This window comes from Candoia aspera, chromosome 9 (genome assembly GCF_035149785.1).
Source record: "Candoia aspera isolate rCanAsp1 chromosome 9, rCanAsp1.hap2, whole genome shotgun sequence".
Classification (NCBI taxonomy): domain Eukaryota; kingdom Metazoa; phylum Chordata; class Lepidosauria; order Squamata; family Boidae; genus Candoia; species Candoia aspera.
The window spans coordinates 16,269,126-16,287,328 of record NC_086161.1 but is presented as its reverse complement, the minus strand read 5'-3'; the positions used below and the strand labels follow the sequence as shown (position 1 = coordinate 16,287,328).

The window sequence follows — 18,203 nt, the reverse complement described above, 5'->3', positions numbered from 1 at the left end:
ACAGTGAGCTGGCTGCCTCAGATAATAGATACTGCAGGATGGTGGCACAGTTCCCTATGAGTTCATTCTCAGCCCAGTTATGGTCTTTTCTGGAACCCAAAGTGTATACTTGTCATGCATTTTGCTTTGCACTCACAGTGCTTCCCTGTTATAAAACTGCAGTGAAAATTGCTTACAGAAGTATTCACTGAGCACCAGATTCTACTTTTTAAAAAAATCAGTGCAACTGCCAGGTTTCATGCATTGGATTTTTCAATATGAGTTGCTGCTGGAAGGGGGCAGAGAAACGGTTGTGCTTATTCTGCTTCTGAACTTCTGGTGGCAAGTTCACACTATATTGCACATGGTGGTCTCAATGAGAATCATACAGATTAGACCTCAGTGTAGTCAATATTAATCTCAGTCAAAACTGTCTGTCTTGGTATAAGGAAGATTGGTATGTTCTTTGTTGGCAGGTATCCTCTATGGCCAGTCACAGTTTGTTTGGCTCCCTAAGGAGAAGGGCGTTGAAACCAAGAGACAAGATGTAGAGGAATTTCAAGGCTGTCTGAAGCTGTGATGTCCATTCTGGTATTTTTTAAAACGGTGATGGATTTCTTTTATATCCCCATTGATAGACCATGGTGTCTCTATTTTCCCAAACACCAGCAACTACTTAAAGAAAATTGGCTAATAAAAGTACATGCTCCAGGTATAATGATCCTCAGTTGAACAGTTTAGCCACACTGATGCTTAACATAGACTGACAAAGTCTCAGAGAACAGGATCTCTGCCTTTCTTTATTAGAAGTATTTGTTGCATTAACGAACATCCAAGTATTGTTTGTTTGTTTTTAACAAAATCATTCTGAAAGAAGAATTGGAAAACTTTTCTCAATATACATATTTGGGTCAGGCAAAACTGTACATTTTAAGTAGCTCTGTCCTTGTGATGAGCTTTTTTTTCATCATGCATTCCCCCCCCCCACCTGGGGTACAGAATTGTTGTAATCTGCTTAATGAATAATATAGAACATTTTAAAAAAGAAAGGCACGACTTCCTTTAAAAAAAAAGTAAATGATATAGCCTAATTACTCCCTGCTCTAATTAAGTAAGTCACTTTTATTAGGCCATTCATGCAATATGGGAAGTACCATCTTGGTTCCATAATATAACTGTCACAAATTAATTCTCTGTATAAACATTAAAGCATTAAAGTGGTACTTTGATATGGTCCTCATCTCAATGAATTGCTTAAAAGTGTTAGAAAATGCAAATAGTTTTGAAAGAAGATCAGCACTATTTAGGCAATGCTACAAAGAGGTATTGGCTTTGAGGAAGGTTTGTGCAAAGCATGTCTATGAAGCTGCTTCATAAAGTGATGTGCTTTCCACTTCTAGAAGTATCTGAGTTTCTTTGCTTTAAACCTGTCAGACGTCTCCCAGCAAGCTGGCTGAAAACAGGTCCAGTGGGATACAAGAACTACAGAGAAGTAGATTTGTTGTAGAAAAGCTAAAGAAGCCATTGCAAAAGACTCCAACAACTGCTGTGCATCAGACAAGAACCCCATTTATAGTTAAATAAAAGTTCAGGTTCTTGTACCTTTTCCCCCTGTGATGTAATAGGCAGGCGTCACTCTCTTTCAGGCAGAAATAATGGTTTCGATTGACCCCTAGTTGTAGTAATGGATTGATCTGCTATCAGGCTGTCTGCTGGGGACCATGTGGGAACTTGTTCTTATATCTGCCGTGCCTGGTAGTTCAAAAAGAGGAGCAAGGCCTTGAGCAGGCATGAAGCACAGCATGTCCTTCTTGCACACCACAAATGTTTAATAATGCACGCTTGTTTAGTTTAAGCAAATGCCACCTCATTCCTATTAGATAAAGATTCTGTGTCATACCAAAATAGGCATATGTAGAGCTTTAGACAAAGGTCCACATAGTTAGGGCAATGGTATTCCCCGTAGTAACATATGGCTGTGAGAGCTGAACCATAAGGAAGGCTGAGAGAAGGAAGATCGATGCTTTTGAACTGTGGTGTTGGAGGAAAATTCTGAGAGTGCCTTGGACTGCAAGAAGATCCAACCAGTCCATCCTCCAGGAAATAAAGCCAGACTGCTCACTTGAGGGAACAATATTAAAGGCAAAACTGAAATACTTTGGCCACATCATGAGAAGACGGGACACCCTGGAGAAGATGCTGATGCTGGGGAGAGTGGAAGGCAAAAGGAAGAGCAAGGGCAAGATGGATGGATGATATTCTAGAGGTGACAGACTTGTTCTTGGGGGAGCTGGGGGTGGCGATGACTGACAGGAAGCTCTGGCATGGGCTGGTCCATGAAGTCACAAAGAGTCAGAAGCAACTGAATGAATAAACAACAAAGTGCTTTAGACATTCGCTCTCATAAACCTTTACCTTTTATATCATCTGGCAAGAATTTGTGGGAGTCAAAGTCTCAAATATCTTGCCTATCCTGGAGAAGGGAGAGATGTGTACAAATGGTCATTCAAAATTCTTCACTGTATTTTGGGCAAAGAAACATTGGCAGAGGGGTTCAAAACATGTCCTCAGATATTGATATTTTTCACATTGAGTCTTGATGTCAAAAGTGGTACTAGTTCAGGTTCCTTCCCTCCTTATGTCACGACACAGAAAGGATTTATTGATGGCAGAAACAAGAGCACAAATACTGTATATTAACAATTTGGTAATCATTCTGCATCTCCTACAAGGAATAGGGGGAGGAATTTGAGGACCCTCCACTTAAAAAAAAGGAGAATATGTGGAGGAAATATTGTTTTGACTTGAAGGTTGGATGAAAGGGAAATAAACATTTGACATTTCCCCCCAAAATATATGACTTGATGACAAATGTTAGCTGAACTCAGTGGAACTCTGTGAAACCTCCTGCCACTCTTGCATATACTTTTACTTCTCTGATACTGAAAAGCCCTCAATTTGTTGAGTCTCCACATGCAATCTAAAATTGTACAGTCTAGACACAGATGTACCATGTCCATTGCTCTTTTGTGTGAACAGGAAAAGGGTATTTCCAAAGCTTGGAATCTATCCCCAGATTGTACAGAGTTCCACATCGTCAGCCCCCCCCCCCAAGTAACTCCAATATCCTAGAAAAAGCAGTTTGAGATCTTGAGAAAGTTTTGTCTAGCTCCCAATGGAGGCTTTGGCAGGATTGAAAGTTTTCATTGAAATGACAAAAGCAGCATTGTGCCATTCTGTCAGCAAGTTCCACTCCTTTCACACATGTCATGATTCATGTATAAATGGGACAAACCTTGTATCATGACAACAGGATGTTGCTTTCATCATTTGTCCCTGCTTGTTCCCCTGTGGATGCTTCAGATTCCCATAATATGTAATTACTGGTTATGCTGGCTAAGGATGCTAGAAGTAACAGTTCCAAACTTCAGTTTATACTTGCCTCCCCTTGAATCATTCCCCTTATCTACACATCAGCATGCATTATTAAAATTATAGTTTTTGTTATTGGGAGTTGATGGCTTTGTATTACATTATCAATGCTGTAAAAATTGCTACAGCAAGAAAGGTAGGTTTATATGAAAAATTAGATTCCTGATATAAAGTTTCCTGATGGCTGATTGGTTGTTAATTTGTGAGTGTTGTGTTGATTGGTTACTTTTAGAAAGACTTTCTTTTCTCAAGAAATGGTTGTGTGTAGGGGGGAGAAAATTTTCCCAATGAAACAATAATCTCAGAGGGGCTTTAGTGGATATTTTTAATTGTCATTTTAACACATGGAATTTGTGGATGGGCTTGTGTATTTGTTGGCTTAACAAAAGAAAAAAATGTTATTAGGCTTTGCATTTATGTAATCAGGGGTGGAAAATACATTAATGGTGAAGTATTTTCTGCTGGATGCTTATATTTCTCAGTCTGGTGGCTGTCAATAAATGAGTTTTTCCAAGTCTTCAAAGGCAATTAATGAAAGAAGTGAGAGGGGATGGTTTATGGTTATGTGACTTTTGGATATCCATGGGGAAACTTTTTATTAACCTTTAGAGCTGAAAAAATTAGAATTATTTGACCTTACATTTAGCTTACAAACATACACAAAGAACTTTGATTAGAATTTCACATGTACTACAGTGGTATCTGGACAATTCTTGGGCTTTAATTGACTTTAATTACCAGAGTTTGCTGAGCATTTTTCAGAATTTGTTAAGAATTTGCTGTATGTATGTATGTATGTATGTATTTTGTGTGTGTGTGTATGTGTATGTGTGTGTATAATGAATATATTTATATGTGCATACATAGATACATATATAGTATGTGTGTGTACGGAGCTAAATACACACTCATTCATTCATTCATTCATTCATTCATTCAATTCATACATTCATTCATTCATTCATTCATGAGAATGCATACATGTTAATCATGCCATTTAGGAAAGTTTTCAGCTTTTTTTCTCTTTTTTTCCAGTTTTACCCCCCCCCCCCCAAAAAAAGCAAAAAGCTCTCACTTCCAGGGAAGAAAGGGCAGGTGGAGAATAACCAAAGCAAATGCAAATTGTCAACTCATATATAGGATGCCTAAAATCTCAGTTGAGTACTTTGAAAGCTCATCAAGAAAATTAATTACCCTCTTGGTTTAGAGTGCATTTCTGTCCCCACTGATAAAAGCAACATTTAACTATGAAAGTGTATACTGGTTGCCACAAGACATTTCATTCAGTATGTAGGCTTTCAGTGCTATTAATCTTTTTCCATCTTGAGGTGATGAGAAAATATGTGTCTGCTTCATATATTCCACATTCAGAGATCAGTTGAATTGACCACTAAATCTGACAGTGGAGCAGCTATTCCCTGACAAGCTGATGACAGGCTAGATTATGGTTCAGTCAGTCAGTCATACTTGGAATTCTGAGTCCTTGTTGTGGTCACTCTCACAATATGGCTTCAGTGGTTGAATTTGTAAGGAATGAAGCTATCAAGGTAGGAAACAAAGTTGTCCAAGTCAGAGAAAACCATTAGGTCAGCATAAATCAGGTGCCTTCCAAGGTTATCAAGAGAATGGTTAAGTTTCTGTTGACTTGGCAAGATGGAAGGGAAAAGACTAGAATTTAAACTCTGGTGCCAGTTAAGATTTAATGGATCAGCAAGTAGCATTGCATTAATAACTCTGACCCCATTGCCTCACTCACTCACTCTGTCTAATGGTTGGGCCAGTTTTATGTGAAAGGCATATGTCAGGTTTCACCCCACAAGGAGAACTGCTTAGGCAAGCTTACAACAAATCCAGGAACTTCTTATAAAGTAACATTTCTTGAGGAAATTTTGGAAAGCATAATTAAAGAATTTCAGCAACAGCTGTGTTTCAAGAACAAGTCCCATATATAGAAACGGTATTCAAAACATCTTTCATTTCCTTCCTCTTCCTGTCCTACATCACACATTATTTGCCCACCCCCCTTCCGAGTGGGCTGGCCTCCTTCCATCAGTAACAGATTTACCATCAGGTTATTTTTCACTGAATGTGTGAGAGCTTTCACAATAAAAGATGAAGCTTAAGACGATCAGCCTTAGACAAGATGGTGCCTGTTGTCATGAACATGCCCACAGAGAATTTCTTTGGTGTCTCTTAGTCTCCCCACCTAATTCCAAATTGCTTAAACATTTTTTTTTAAAATCATAGACAGACAAGAAACCAAATGCCAATGATCCTTTGAGTCATTTTTATTTACAGGAATATTAGAATGTGGCTGGTCCCACGTATGCTCCATAGGCATTTTTAAAAATAGAAAGAATCCACATAAAAGGCTAAGCCAATCCAATCTGTTTAACTTGTCCCTTGTCCTCTTTTTCTCTGTCTCACATGAACAGACAAGTAAAAGCAAAGATGTGATAAGGAAACTCCTGTAAGATAGAATCAGAGGTACCTAAAGAAAATTAATGATTGCAGGAGGAGGAAAAGGCTACAGAGTCAAGCTATCTCAGCCTATCAGCCTTTAATTCTTTTCTCTCCTGTGATTCATTTAACTGAACTATGGAAGGTGAGCTTAGACATCATTTTATGATCTCACTGACAAGTATTACATCTAATAAGTAATTACTTGTCATTCAGAAGCATCTCACAATGCCCATATGGGTTAAAGCTTGAGCAAATTATTCAGCATTAAGGAGGACTTTTTAATACTTGATTTTTTTTAAAAAAAAGAATCCCTGCATGTTATGCCAGTTTACACTATTAAAAAAAAAAAGGTCATAAAACTTAGATAAGACAAGGTTCAGCTGTGAAATATGAGGGTAGGCATCAGGTTAATTTTATTACAGAAAGGAGATTGATTTCTTGTCAGTACATTACTTTAGACATGAAAATTAACTGTACTTTATTTAACCTGTGATTTTGAGCCTGACCATTTTGAAACTGGCTGATTCTATAAAGACAGATAATATATTATCTCATTGTTTAATGAATTTAAAGAAGCAACAGTTCAGCCCAGGAATGCAGGTTTGCCCTACAGCTGGAGTCCAGGCTCACAGTACCACAAGGTCATTTAAAAAAACATTATTTTAATTAAAAGTATACATAAAGATGATATAAATTCATAGCACTGAGGATTACCTCTATTCTGAAGGACATTTCTGAAATCTATGTGAGCCCTGACAGTCTCAACAAATAAAAACAGTGCATGGTTGCACTGTTTTCTTTGAAAATGTGTCACAACTGTGTAAAAAAAAAAAAAGGCAGGGATGAAGGAATATAGTGACCAGTTTGCCTTTTGATACATGGACACTTGTGATAGAGCCATCTTCACTGTGGTGGTAATTTTGTGAGAAAGTTGATGAAAGGCTTTCTAAATTCCAAAGACATTCACCTTCAGCAACTCCTTTGGAGTGCTAAAGCTTTAATAGCTACAGGGACTGGTAGTTGCAACTACAGCTTCTCCGATTACTGAAACCTTCTCACACAAGAAGCAACAGCTTTCTTTCCTAACAAATGATTCCCTGGTTTGCATATCAGGATCAGCAGATCCAAAGTTTTTGTCTATAGCACTTATTGGCTGGGACTAGTAGTAAAATCAGCTGAAGAACAGTGTTTCACTCTGTTTTGAAGGACCATGAATGGTGGCTGTTTAAACCCTCCAGTAGTTTCAAGCTTCTTCTTGTATTACTTGAGAACACAAAAACTATTGGCCAAGATATCAGTAAACTCCCTCACGCTATCAGCCACAAAGCATCTTTCCTTTGATGTCACTATGTCTGGCAGAATCAGACCCCCTGGTAAGTCAGCGTGGGGGTGCCATTTTTTAAAAAGTTAATGAAGGATGGGCAGTGCATCCCATACATAGTTTTTCCAATATTTGCCCTTCCTACTACTCACTAAAAGTGTATGAATATGTAATGTAGGCAGAATAGTGAACCTCATCCTGATTAAATCACTCTTGTCCAAGCAGACCATTCAGTTGCACAGTACTGTAACTTCCATCATCTTCCAATCAGCATAGGAGAGTTGAAGCTACTTTTACTCACTGTTAGATTTTCTGTCCAGTTCTTCATCAAGGCAAATAAAGGAAAGGATTGGTGTCAGAACCTGCATCCCTAACATCTTGAAGAGCCATAATATCTATTTGGTGGAGACTATGACATTATTAAAAGCCTAGACCGTAGAACTGTAAATATCACAATCTATATAGTTACAGATAGTAAGAGTAAAAATATTAGGAATATTCTAAGATTGTTATCCAATTCTGTCCATCATAATTTCTCTAGATTTGGACTTCAAGTTTACCTGAGTTTGATTATTCAATAGCAACAATACATAAGAAATCAATATGCTTAATATCTAAATTTCAATCACTTTGCTTGAATATGTGTAATTTTCAATTCACATTACAATGCAGATTACTGACACATTGCTTCAAGCACATTTGCAAATTGAATTACAGTGCAAACAGGAATCTAAATGCAATCACAATCCAATTGCATCAAAATGTCTTTTTCATTTTCTGACTGTCAGTGTGCATATGTGTTGCAGCATATCAGTAGCCTGAAGAGAAGACATGTACTTAAAATTGCACCATGCCTCTGGAAGTTCCAAAGATTTAAAAACAAAGATGAAAAGACCTACAATGCAAGTAGAACAGACATTACAATCTGGCTAACTTGCAGGATAATAATGAGAGGAAATCCATTTTTATGGATCCATCTTCATTTTTAGTACGTCCATCATTATTTGCTCAATGCTTCTAAGGTACATTCCAATATTACATGAGAATAACAAGCTGTTTCAACTTCAGTAGCCAAGGCTATATTCTAGATGATGTTACTGTATGCGTGCAAGCAGAAGGAGGTGAATAAATTGTACAGTTATTACAAAATTAATTGGGAAAGGCTATGTGGCAATACAAGGTCAAATCATGATAATAAATCAGCATGATGAAGCTTTTTAGTACTTCACGTCCTATTTCTGGCTCAGTTTTTAAGGGGTGTGTATGTGTGTGTTTTCTTGATTTGTTTGCTTTTCCAATTCCCCTGAGTCAAGCAGTGTTGCTGTAAGTCAAGATATCATTCCCTTTTTTTGTATCTCTCCCACTCCTGCTTCTAAATCATGATACTTACTAGTTGTTTCTGAACTCTGATAAATTTGAAAAAGTGTGGTATTTGTGTTTCTGTAGTTGGGGTGGGGTGGGGTGGGGTGGGGTGGGGGAAGGCTATTCAAAGACTAGCAAAAGAAGATAGCATGCCAATTTGACAATTATGTGCTGCAAATGTTCCTTCTGTGGAACTACTAGTTCTCAGCTAGCAATGAATCTCTAATCATTTCTGTGATTCTTTAAAATAGAGATCTATTCAGAAGCACGGCCTTTCAAAACCAGTGGGTTTGGAGTGCTCTTACTGGATTTCACTGGATTAAATTTGGATGAGTTGCATCAGCAATCAGAACTGAAGTTTCAAGCTCAAGTATAAACGGTAGTAGACCTAGCAGCAGGCTAGCATGATTTCAACTCTTTTCACATTCCATTTAGAATCCAATTAATCCAATTATTTGAAATTGTCCCTGTTAATAGATCTTACCAACACAAAGAAATATACCTTGTCTATGTACATTAAAATTTAAATATTATTGGAATTCCAGATAATATTTTTTTTATTTTATTTTTAACTAAATTTTACTTTGGAGAGAAAAGAGGATAAGCTCCTTCATTAGATCACTTTTAAATTGTTAAATCAACTCTCTTGTTTTAGTTCACCATCTCTCTTGGAGAAATCAGAGATGATTATAACTTCATGGCAGAAGTATAAAAAAATAAAATTCCTCAATATTTTCATTCCATATCCTTATAGCTATAATTTCCCATAATTCATAGCTGTTCTGTTCTCAGTTCATCTCCAGCCCATTCTGAATAGAACTGAGTCTCCTCTAAGTAAGCACAGCACATTCTAATTCATGTTTATTTTCTTTCTCCTTCCAGTTTTCTATTATCCATAATTTTATTAAACAAGATATAACCAACACAACAAATAATATTATAGGTGGAAACAAGGTAAAACTTCGGTTGTCTCTCTGTCATAGATATTTTCATACATATCTGTGAAGTTGGTAGTAGCTGAATTCAACTTGAAGGACACTTTACATTAAATATTACATTTAGTGATAAATTTTGTAGAGGTTCTGAAGGCTGCATCCAATGGTTTGTGACTCCAACAAACTCAAGTTATACATTTCTGCCATTCTGTAAAATATTGCTGGGATATACAGCAAAGAACCATAGTGAATCAGAAGAATTAGCTCTAGTGTTTATTGTTCTACTCTACAAGACAAAATCCTACTAAACTGAAAAGGTACCAGCAAATCCTACTATAAAACCCCAGAAAGCTAAGGCAGTTCTCTTCTGGTCCTCTTGACTGGAAACTGAAGAGATTCAGTCCTGTGCCTGTGCTTTTCCCCCTGGAGAGGGCCCCCCTCCTTTTCACCAGCAATCTCCAAAACATATATTAAAGAAATCAGTCCCCATGGATAAAGGTCATTAGCATATTTCCATACAGTTCAGTCAAGACGACTGTTATTCCCTCTAGCAGTGTTTCTCAACCTTGGCAACTTTAAGATGTGTGGACTTCAACTCCCAGAACTCCCCAGCCAGCATTCTGGAAGTTGAAGTCCACACACCTTAAGTTGACAAGCTTGAGAAACATTGCCCTATAATTTTGAACTATCAACTCTAGATACAGAGAATATTTCCTAACACCTAATAAAAGAATTGCCTCATCTATCTCAATACTCTCTGTGTCATGGGTAGGAATTCTTCAAGCACCTTTCTTACCTTTACCCACAGATGCCAAGGACAGTACTAGGATTTTTTTGCATGCAGATAGCCCACAAATGGCTGATGCTAAGAAAGTGTTGTACTCATTGCTTGAGCAAAGGAACTGCTGCTCCAGTGAGCTATATGATGTCCAATGGATTTTCTTAGCCCTGCTACATGGAATTTTATGAACTGGATGGGGATGATTTCAGGTCTGAAGAAACCCTTCATCTTGATATTCTATACAGAGACTGGATATGCCATTGGCTCAAGTGGAGATCTTCTAAATGTAAAGGGCAAGCTTTAGCACTGAGCAATAGTGTCTCCCTAGAATTGTGCCAGTGAAGAGGCAGGTGTTTGCTTCTGTAGGATCAGTGACTCATCACATTAGCAGTCCTTCCTGCTAGTTGTATGCTGTAAGTCTTTAGGTGACTCATGACTCTTAGTCTACTGAGAGCAAACCTTACTGCTGCATTACTTGATTGATAGCAAGGGGAGAGGTATATACTGCCTTGTTTATTTCAACAGGCCTTCAAATTGCTTTTCAAGCATTAAATTATCAAGCAGTATTCATTCTACTGCTCACTTCCTAGACTAAGATATTTTATTCCCTGCTTCCCATTTGCAGGCAATGTCAGAGAATGAGAATGTATACAGATTGATAGTTTTACCAAAGGTCACCAAGGAGGGTTATCCTAACATCCCAAAGGAAGCTGACAAGAAGACCAAGGATTACTGTAAACAAAGTGCCTATTGGAATTTAATTTTCATCTTTGCCAGGGAAAAAGGAGTGGAAACTAAGGTTGAGCAAAAACTATGTGCTTGCTTACATTTCACACTTTTAACACTTACAAAAGGTAATTGGCTTAGAAGGTTTATTTTTTTTAAAAAAAATCTGTTTTGAAGGGTGAATGGTAAGCACAAAAGTTATGAACACAATTTAAGATATAATAGGCCACAGAGGGGAAAACAAGAAGAGTTGTTTCATTAACAAAAGAACTTTGAATTGGTTAAGGGGAGAGAGCTGGATGAGCAAAGATCACACAATAAGGACGTGTAGAAATATTTCAGCAGCCAAGATTTTTGTAACAACAGTTGCTTGGTCATACATAGTGAGCTAGCACATCTTGTTAAGCCAAAACCAAATAAACTGCATTTGGGAATCAATGTCTTTTACTTCTAGAGCACACCCAGTATGGGGAAGAGAGTGTCATGTTCATCGTTTCAATGTTCTGTATACATCGTAACGTTTCGCATGTCACTTTTCTAACCCGTGTTTGCGGGTTGGAAATTTCCAGCCGTGCCAGGCTGTAATCTTCTTACTGCAACTGTGGAATGTATGTTTGGGTTAGTGACTCTGTTCAAGGTTACTTTCTCAGGCCGATGTGGGTGACGGTTGCTAACACCTGGGAGGGGGTGGTTGCTAGGAGGGAGGAAGGGCGGGGCTGGTTTTGAAGTGAGGGTTTTTAGTTTGTATTTGGCGCGCTTTTGCTCATTCTCAGCTTTCTTCGTATTTGCATACTATTCTTTCAATAAATCAGTTTTCATAAAGAATCCCCTTGTGAGACTGAGTATGTCAGAATAGGCAATCATTACAGAGAGGTCTAGAACCACATTGTTCCTCTTTCTACATAGTCTTCCATTGATCTTAGTAACATTAAGAAGAAGCAGACCTGTGCTTTATGCAGTAATCCAGAATCATGCATGATGTTAAAAATTTTGCTTTTGGAAGCCTTGTCACGTGTATGTACAGTATATATAAAATACATAAAAGTAGAACTCAATTGAGTAGTCTTCTCTGGGGGACATTCCTCTGAAGATCTGACAGTCTCATTATGAAGTAGTCCAGAGAGACCATTCAGGAGATGACCCCATCTGCAGAAGTGGGACACACAAGAAAATGCTTTCTTCTATATTATTTTCAAATTGGAATACACTTCCTTTGAAATAGCAGTTGATCCCTACTGCCTTTGCTTTAAGGTAGGTTATCCAGACTTTTTGAATTGTTTTAATAGTTATAATTTGGTCTAGTAGTTAAGGTGCTGGCCTGGGAGCAGGGAACCCTGGATTTTGATCCTGTCTTAGCAACAGAAGCCATCAACTTACTGCCTTAATCATCATTTGGGATGACTTTAAAAAAAAAAAAAAAAAAAAAAGTTGGCATGGAAATGGAACAAAAGCGTTTGCAAAAAAATAATATTTTTTTAAGTTTTATCATAACTTATCATATATGTATTTTCTCATGTATTCTGTTCTAATACACAATGACCTACCAAATATTAATACTGTGAAATACTATATCCTTGAACATTTCCTCTGTTCATACCCACCATGTGTCGTATTCACTACATTAATTGAACAGGTCCCCACAGTGACCTATTTCACTATAATTTCAAAATTTAGTTTGCTAAGCATGTCTTTCATTGCTTGTGTTAGCACAAGCTCCCTAGTAATTGTCTTGGTTTTGTTGTTTTTATAGGTTTGTATTTTGTTGTATTTACTGCAGAGTTGGACAGTCCTTGGTAGCCACTTCTTTTTATAAAGAACACTTTTCATTCTCTAAGAACTGCAAGGATTATGGTGGTGCTATAACACTGTCCTGGAGGGGATGACACTGGATATTACCCTCACCCCTATTTTTTTTTTTAATTAGTCTTGTTTATTAAAACAAAAACATGCAACCAGCCCATGGATCAAGAATTGCCTATTCTTGGTTTATTGTATAATGTGATTATTTTTAATATGAACATCTTTGGGCTGTTTTATTTTTTAAAAATGAAAAGTACACCAATTTTAGTAACAAATAAATTTGTAGCACATTTGCTTTTCTTGCATACGGTGTACATATGTATTTTGCATGCATTTTATAGGGAAAAATGGAATTCATAAATGAGATAGCATTTAGTAAAAGAAAAGAAAAATAATACCTTTAAACCCCACAATAATTAACCTAATCACACTGCAAGAGAAGCAGTTAAGGAATAAAGTCATGATTAGACTTGTGGACCTGTGTGAGACTAGAAAACTAGGTCTTCACCTGATGCTAAAAGGCAGATATTGTCAACAACCTTCTGGCCTTCAAATGAAAGACACACTGAACAATATCTATTTTCTAATTCATACATCAGTTTGGGAAGTACAGATTTGGTTGGTTCTTAGCCCCAGATAAGTTGAAGGTAATTCGTTTCTGTCATATTCTATTCTGTACATAGTTATATAGATATATAGATTGGAATTCAACATATTGATGCTGATGATTGGGAATGTGGCTGTTCATCTGTGCTTCAACTATTTCTCCAGTTCTAAGTTCAACTTTTCATCATGCTCTTCTAGAAAGATGGAGAACTCTTTAAATTCATAAACCAGAACAAGGCAACATAATCAGTGATGCTTGCCACATCAGCAGAAAGAAAGCAGAAAGTGATCTGTGGTAACTCTACTGTTGCATCTGCAGAACATACGGTGCTATTTGCTCATTTTCTGCTCTTCTCTGTTTACCTTAAAGCTCTTGACAAAATCTCAGCATTCTCTTGCATCTGACACTAATATTTTGCATAGTAAATTCTCATCTCTAAAAGTGCCCAGTGAAGAATATTAACTTTGGAAATGTCCATAATTCCAAGACCCAAAGAAAAGTGTTTCCTTCTTTTCTTTATGAGGACTAATGCACCTGACATATTAACTACTTCCAATTTTCACCTGGCAAACCTCTATTGCATTATAAATAGTTATCTGCAAGGACCAAGCATATTTTTATTATTATTATTAATGAATTGTTGCACAAATTTTCAAATATGATTTTTCATTATCCTTTCTTTTCTTATCCCTGTGGTTTCCTTCCCTCCTAGTGATATTATTGTCAGAGAATGTCATCAACACCACTTCAGATCTGTCAGATATAATCTTTTAATCTGCCAACTTTTTACAAGGCAAGATGAGATAATGCAGGGACTGACAAGAGATTCAGGAAAGTCTGGGATGTCGCAAAGCCTGTTAAAAGTTTTAAGTTCCCCCTATTGTGTGGATCCTGTCAAACGTGGCCCCTGAAATTTTTATAATGACAGCTGCTGTCAGTTTAAAAGGGTAAATTATTCAGTTCAGCCAAGAATGTTGACAGTAACTATAAAATGGTCTTAGCAATTAAGAGAGAGAGAAGGAGAGATGGAGGGGGCAATTCAGGTATTGGGGGAAAATGCTACTGAATTCAAGTTAAGCATCTTTAACAACTACCAACTTCATTCAATACCCAATGTTCTATTCCTAAAATTAATACTATTATCTATTAATAGTATTAATCTACATCTACTTACAGCTATTTGGAGCTGCCACTAATATTCTTCTAAAAGAGTATTCTGGGATTTTTATTAGTATGTCGCAGCATGGATTTCTACTCTTCAGTATTTTAGAAGACAATGTTGGTCAGTTGCCCAATTTTATTAAGCTAGTCAGACATTTATTACATCCAAATAAATACAGATGTATCACCTACACTCCACCTGCATTAAGCTTGCCTCAAGATATTTCAAGCTGTGGGTTTGGCAAGCTTTAGCATGGAAGAAATGAACTGTTACACACAGGTGGAACATGCAAAAAACAGCTTTTTAAACTGCAATGATGAATCAGGGTTAGTATGAATCAGCACCACATTAAACACATCCCAATTACTGTGAAATACTCAGATTTAATACAGTGTAATTAATTAATGTCTATATATTTAAACTTAACTCCCAGTTCATCGAATATGTACTTTTTATTTTTACTTGTGAAATATAATAAATTCAAGAAAAGGTAATACAAAAATGGCAGTACAATAAAAAATGCATGATAGTGATTAAAATAACTAAAACTTACTAGGGAAAGCAATAGTAAAGAAATCATATAATTTTAATATAGAAGTATTTCAATCTTTGTCATGTTAGCAACTATCTTGTTCCATCTTCTCATTTTTAAAATATGTATTTTTAAAATACAGATCAAATATGCATGTAGGCTATCCATCTGAGAAATTTTGCTAGATTTATAAAATAAAACATGCTTGCATAACTCACTTTGGTGAATTATTTCTAATCTGCGTTAGTTCAAAACCTGAATAATAATACAACTGGCAAAGAACATATTTGTTAATTTGATATTCTTGTCTATTCAAAGTGTTAAATTGTCTTTCCATTCCATAAAGATATTTGTGATTTTTTTGTTAATTGTTCTAAAGAAAAATAATCCAGATGAAATTTACAGATCATTTGTTAAGCTCTCCTTGGTACTAAGGAAATACGCTATTTTTGTACCATACCACATTTGATAGAAAGATAAAAGTGAAGTAAGGGTGGATAGGTTTCTCCATACTCAGTATCTATGAATGATTAAATGAGTTTACTCTCTAGTATGTTTAATTAGATCATGTATTTTTCCCCTAACTGGATTGAATGCCATCTGTAGGTAGAAATGAAGAAATGAATGAATGTGTTCAAAGGTGAGCATTTCATATGAAGTAGACAGAATTCATCTATTTCCATCTAAAAAGGCCATAAAGCTAATTCCTCTTGAAGCAGGAGGAAGGCATTGAACCTTTTTGAATCTTGCCAGACTAAAGCTACTCTACCTAACCTAAGGGAAAATAATCTGGGAAAGCTCTAGGGCAGGGCTATTCTGAACCACTTTGCTTTCCTACCACTGCCTCCCAGACTGTGCCTCCGCTTATCTCCTCCACCTCCTTGGAATGTGCTCCCTCCTTCCTGAGAACCAGCGGCACCACCCAAATCCACCACATCATGTCTCCTTTTTTTTAATCAGAAGGAGGATGGTCAAGGAGTGATCAATACAAAACAGTTCTGTATCACTTCCAAGGAGGAGAGATCGCCACGTCTCACCAAGAACTGAGCTCATCTTGAGAAAGCATTTACCTTTTTTAAGTGGATGGCATTGACAACCGCCTAGAGTCCCCTTTTTGGGAGAGAGTGGCGGTGATAGAAATTTGAAAAACAAACAAACAAATAAATGACACTGGTCGCCAGTAGGAACAGAATTATGAATGGGATGCTTTGATCTCATCCTGCAGGCTCCTTATTTTATTTTTTTTATTTTTAAACAGGATAAATTATTTGAATCTGTGTTCAAATTAGGTAAGGGAACTCCTACTGAGGTACTGTGGTTCTTCTTCTTTCGTATCCAGATCAAACCTTAAGCTGCCAATATGACACCACCTTCTTGGCTTTGTCATTGGCCAAAAACAATACTATTTCAGTGACTGCATGACATTCTGTCTTGTGAAGGAAATAGAATTTGGGGAAGGATCTTCTCCCCCGCACCTGTCCCCAGCCCCATATATCTCCAATCCTTTTTCAAAGTATCTATATTTTACTGGTCGGTTGTCAAAATACTGGCAGGTTTTTAAAGGACAAAAAAAAAAAGTTCGTTAACAAACTGAATATTATTTTGGCACACAAATTCATGAAGCACCTCAGCCATTTGACAGCCAACTAGACAAATTGTGACTTTCTAAATGACTCATATTTTCTCCTTTCCCTCTAATAAATCAATAATAATGAAGAAAGAAATGAAGGTTTGGTGAGAGATTTGAGCATAGTGATCCATCCCTTATGAGTATCACATCTAGGTTGTTATAGTGGGCCAGAAGTTTCAGCTGCAGAATAATGCTGCTGTTTTGATGTTGGCTGGCATGGCATGGTAGACTGGCATCACACTCTTTCTGCTCATGTGCTGCACTGGTTACCAGTCATTTTTAAGCCAACTTCAAGGTTTTGTTTTTAACTTAATCTGCTTGAGGCCCAAGTCTTTTATAGACTATATCTGTAGGAAATACAGTCTAGTTTTATGATCTTTGGAGAGGACTCTGCTTATGAATTTGCAATACCATAGATGAAAATGAGAGAGTGGCTCAAGGCAGGGCCTTCTCAATTGTGGTAACTCACTCCTTTTGGAGATCAATTCAGCTTTTCAGTACTACAGTTTCACAGTTCTTCAAGACATATTTCTTCATTTAGGACTTTGGCATTGTTTGTATTGACAGTTTGCTGCTGACTGCTGTGTATACAGAAGACCTGTATAGGAAGGATAACAATATCGGGGATAGCTTTGATGGTGTGGTCAGTGAGCTAGAGCCAGACATCCTGAAGAGTGAGGTTGAATGGGCCTTAAGAAGCATTGCTAATAACAAGGCAGCAGGAGATGATGGCATCCCAGCTGAACTGTTCAAAATCTTGCAAGATGATGCTGTCACGGTAATGCATGCTATATGCCAGCAAATTTGGAAAACACAAGAATGGCCATCAGATTGGAAAAAATCAACTTATATCCCCATACCAAAAAAGGGAAACACTAAAGAATGTTCAAACTATCGAACAGTGGCACTCATTTCACATGCCAGTAAGGTAATGCTCAAGATCCTTCAAGGTAGACTTCAGCAGTTCATGGAGCAAGAATTGCCAGATGTGCAAGCTGGGTTTAGAAAAGGCAGAGGAACTAGGGACCAAATTGCCAATATCCGCTGGATAATGGAAAAAGCCAGGGAGTTTCAGAAAAACATCTATTTCTGTTTTATTGACTATTCTAAAGCCTCTGACTGTGTGGACCATAACAAATTGTGGCAAGTTCTTAGTGGTATGGGGATACCAAGTCATCTTGTCTGCCTCCTGAAGTATCTGTATAACAACCAAGTAGCAACAGTAAGAACAGACCACAGAACAACGGACTGGTTTAAGATTGGGAAAGGAGTATGGCAGGGCTGTATCCTCTCACCCTACCTATTCAACTTGTATGCAGAACACATCATGCGACATGCTGGGCTTGAGGAATCCAAGGCTGGAGTTAAAATCTCTGGAAGAAACATTAACAATCTCAGATATGCAGATGATACCACTTTGATGGCTGAAAGTGAAGAGGAACTGAGGAGCCTTATGATGGTGAAAGAAGAAAG

The 18,203-nt window shown here is 37.2% G+C and overlaps 1 protein-coding gene across 1 annotated transcript in view; it reads right to left on the bottom strand.

Moving 5' to 3' along the window:
- LRRTM4 (leucine rich repeat transmembrane neuronal 4) overlaps window positions 1-18,203 on the bottom strand; it is a 390,974-nt gene that overhangs the window by 181,642 nt on the left and 191,129 nt on the right. The gene's annotated exons all lie outside the window — the stretch shown is intronic.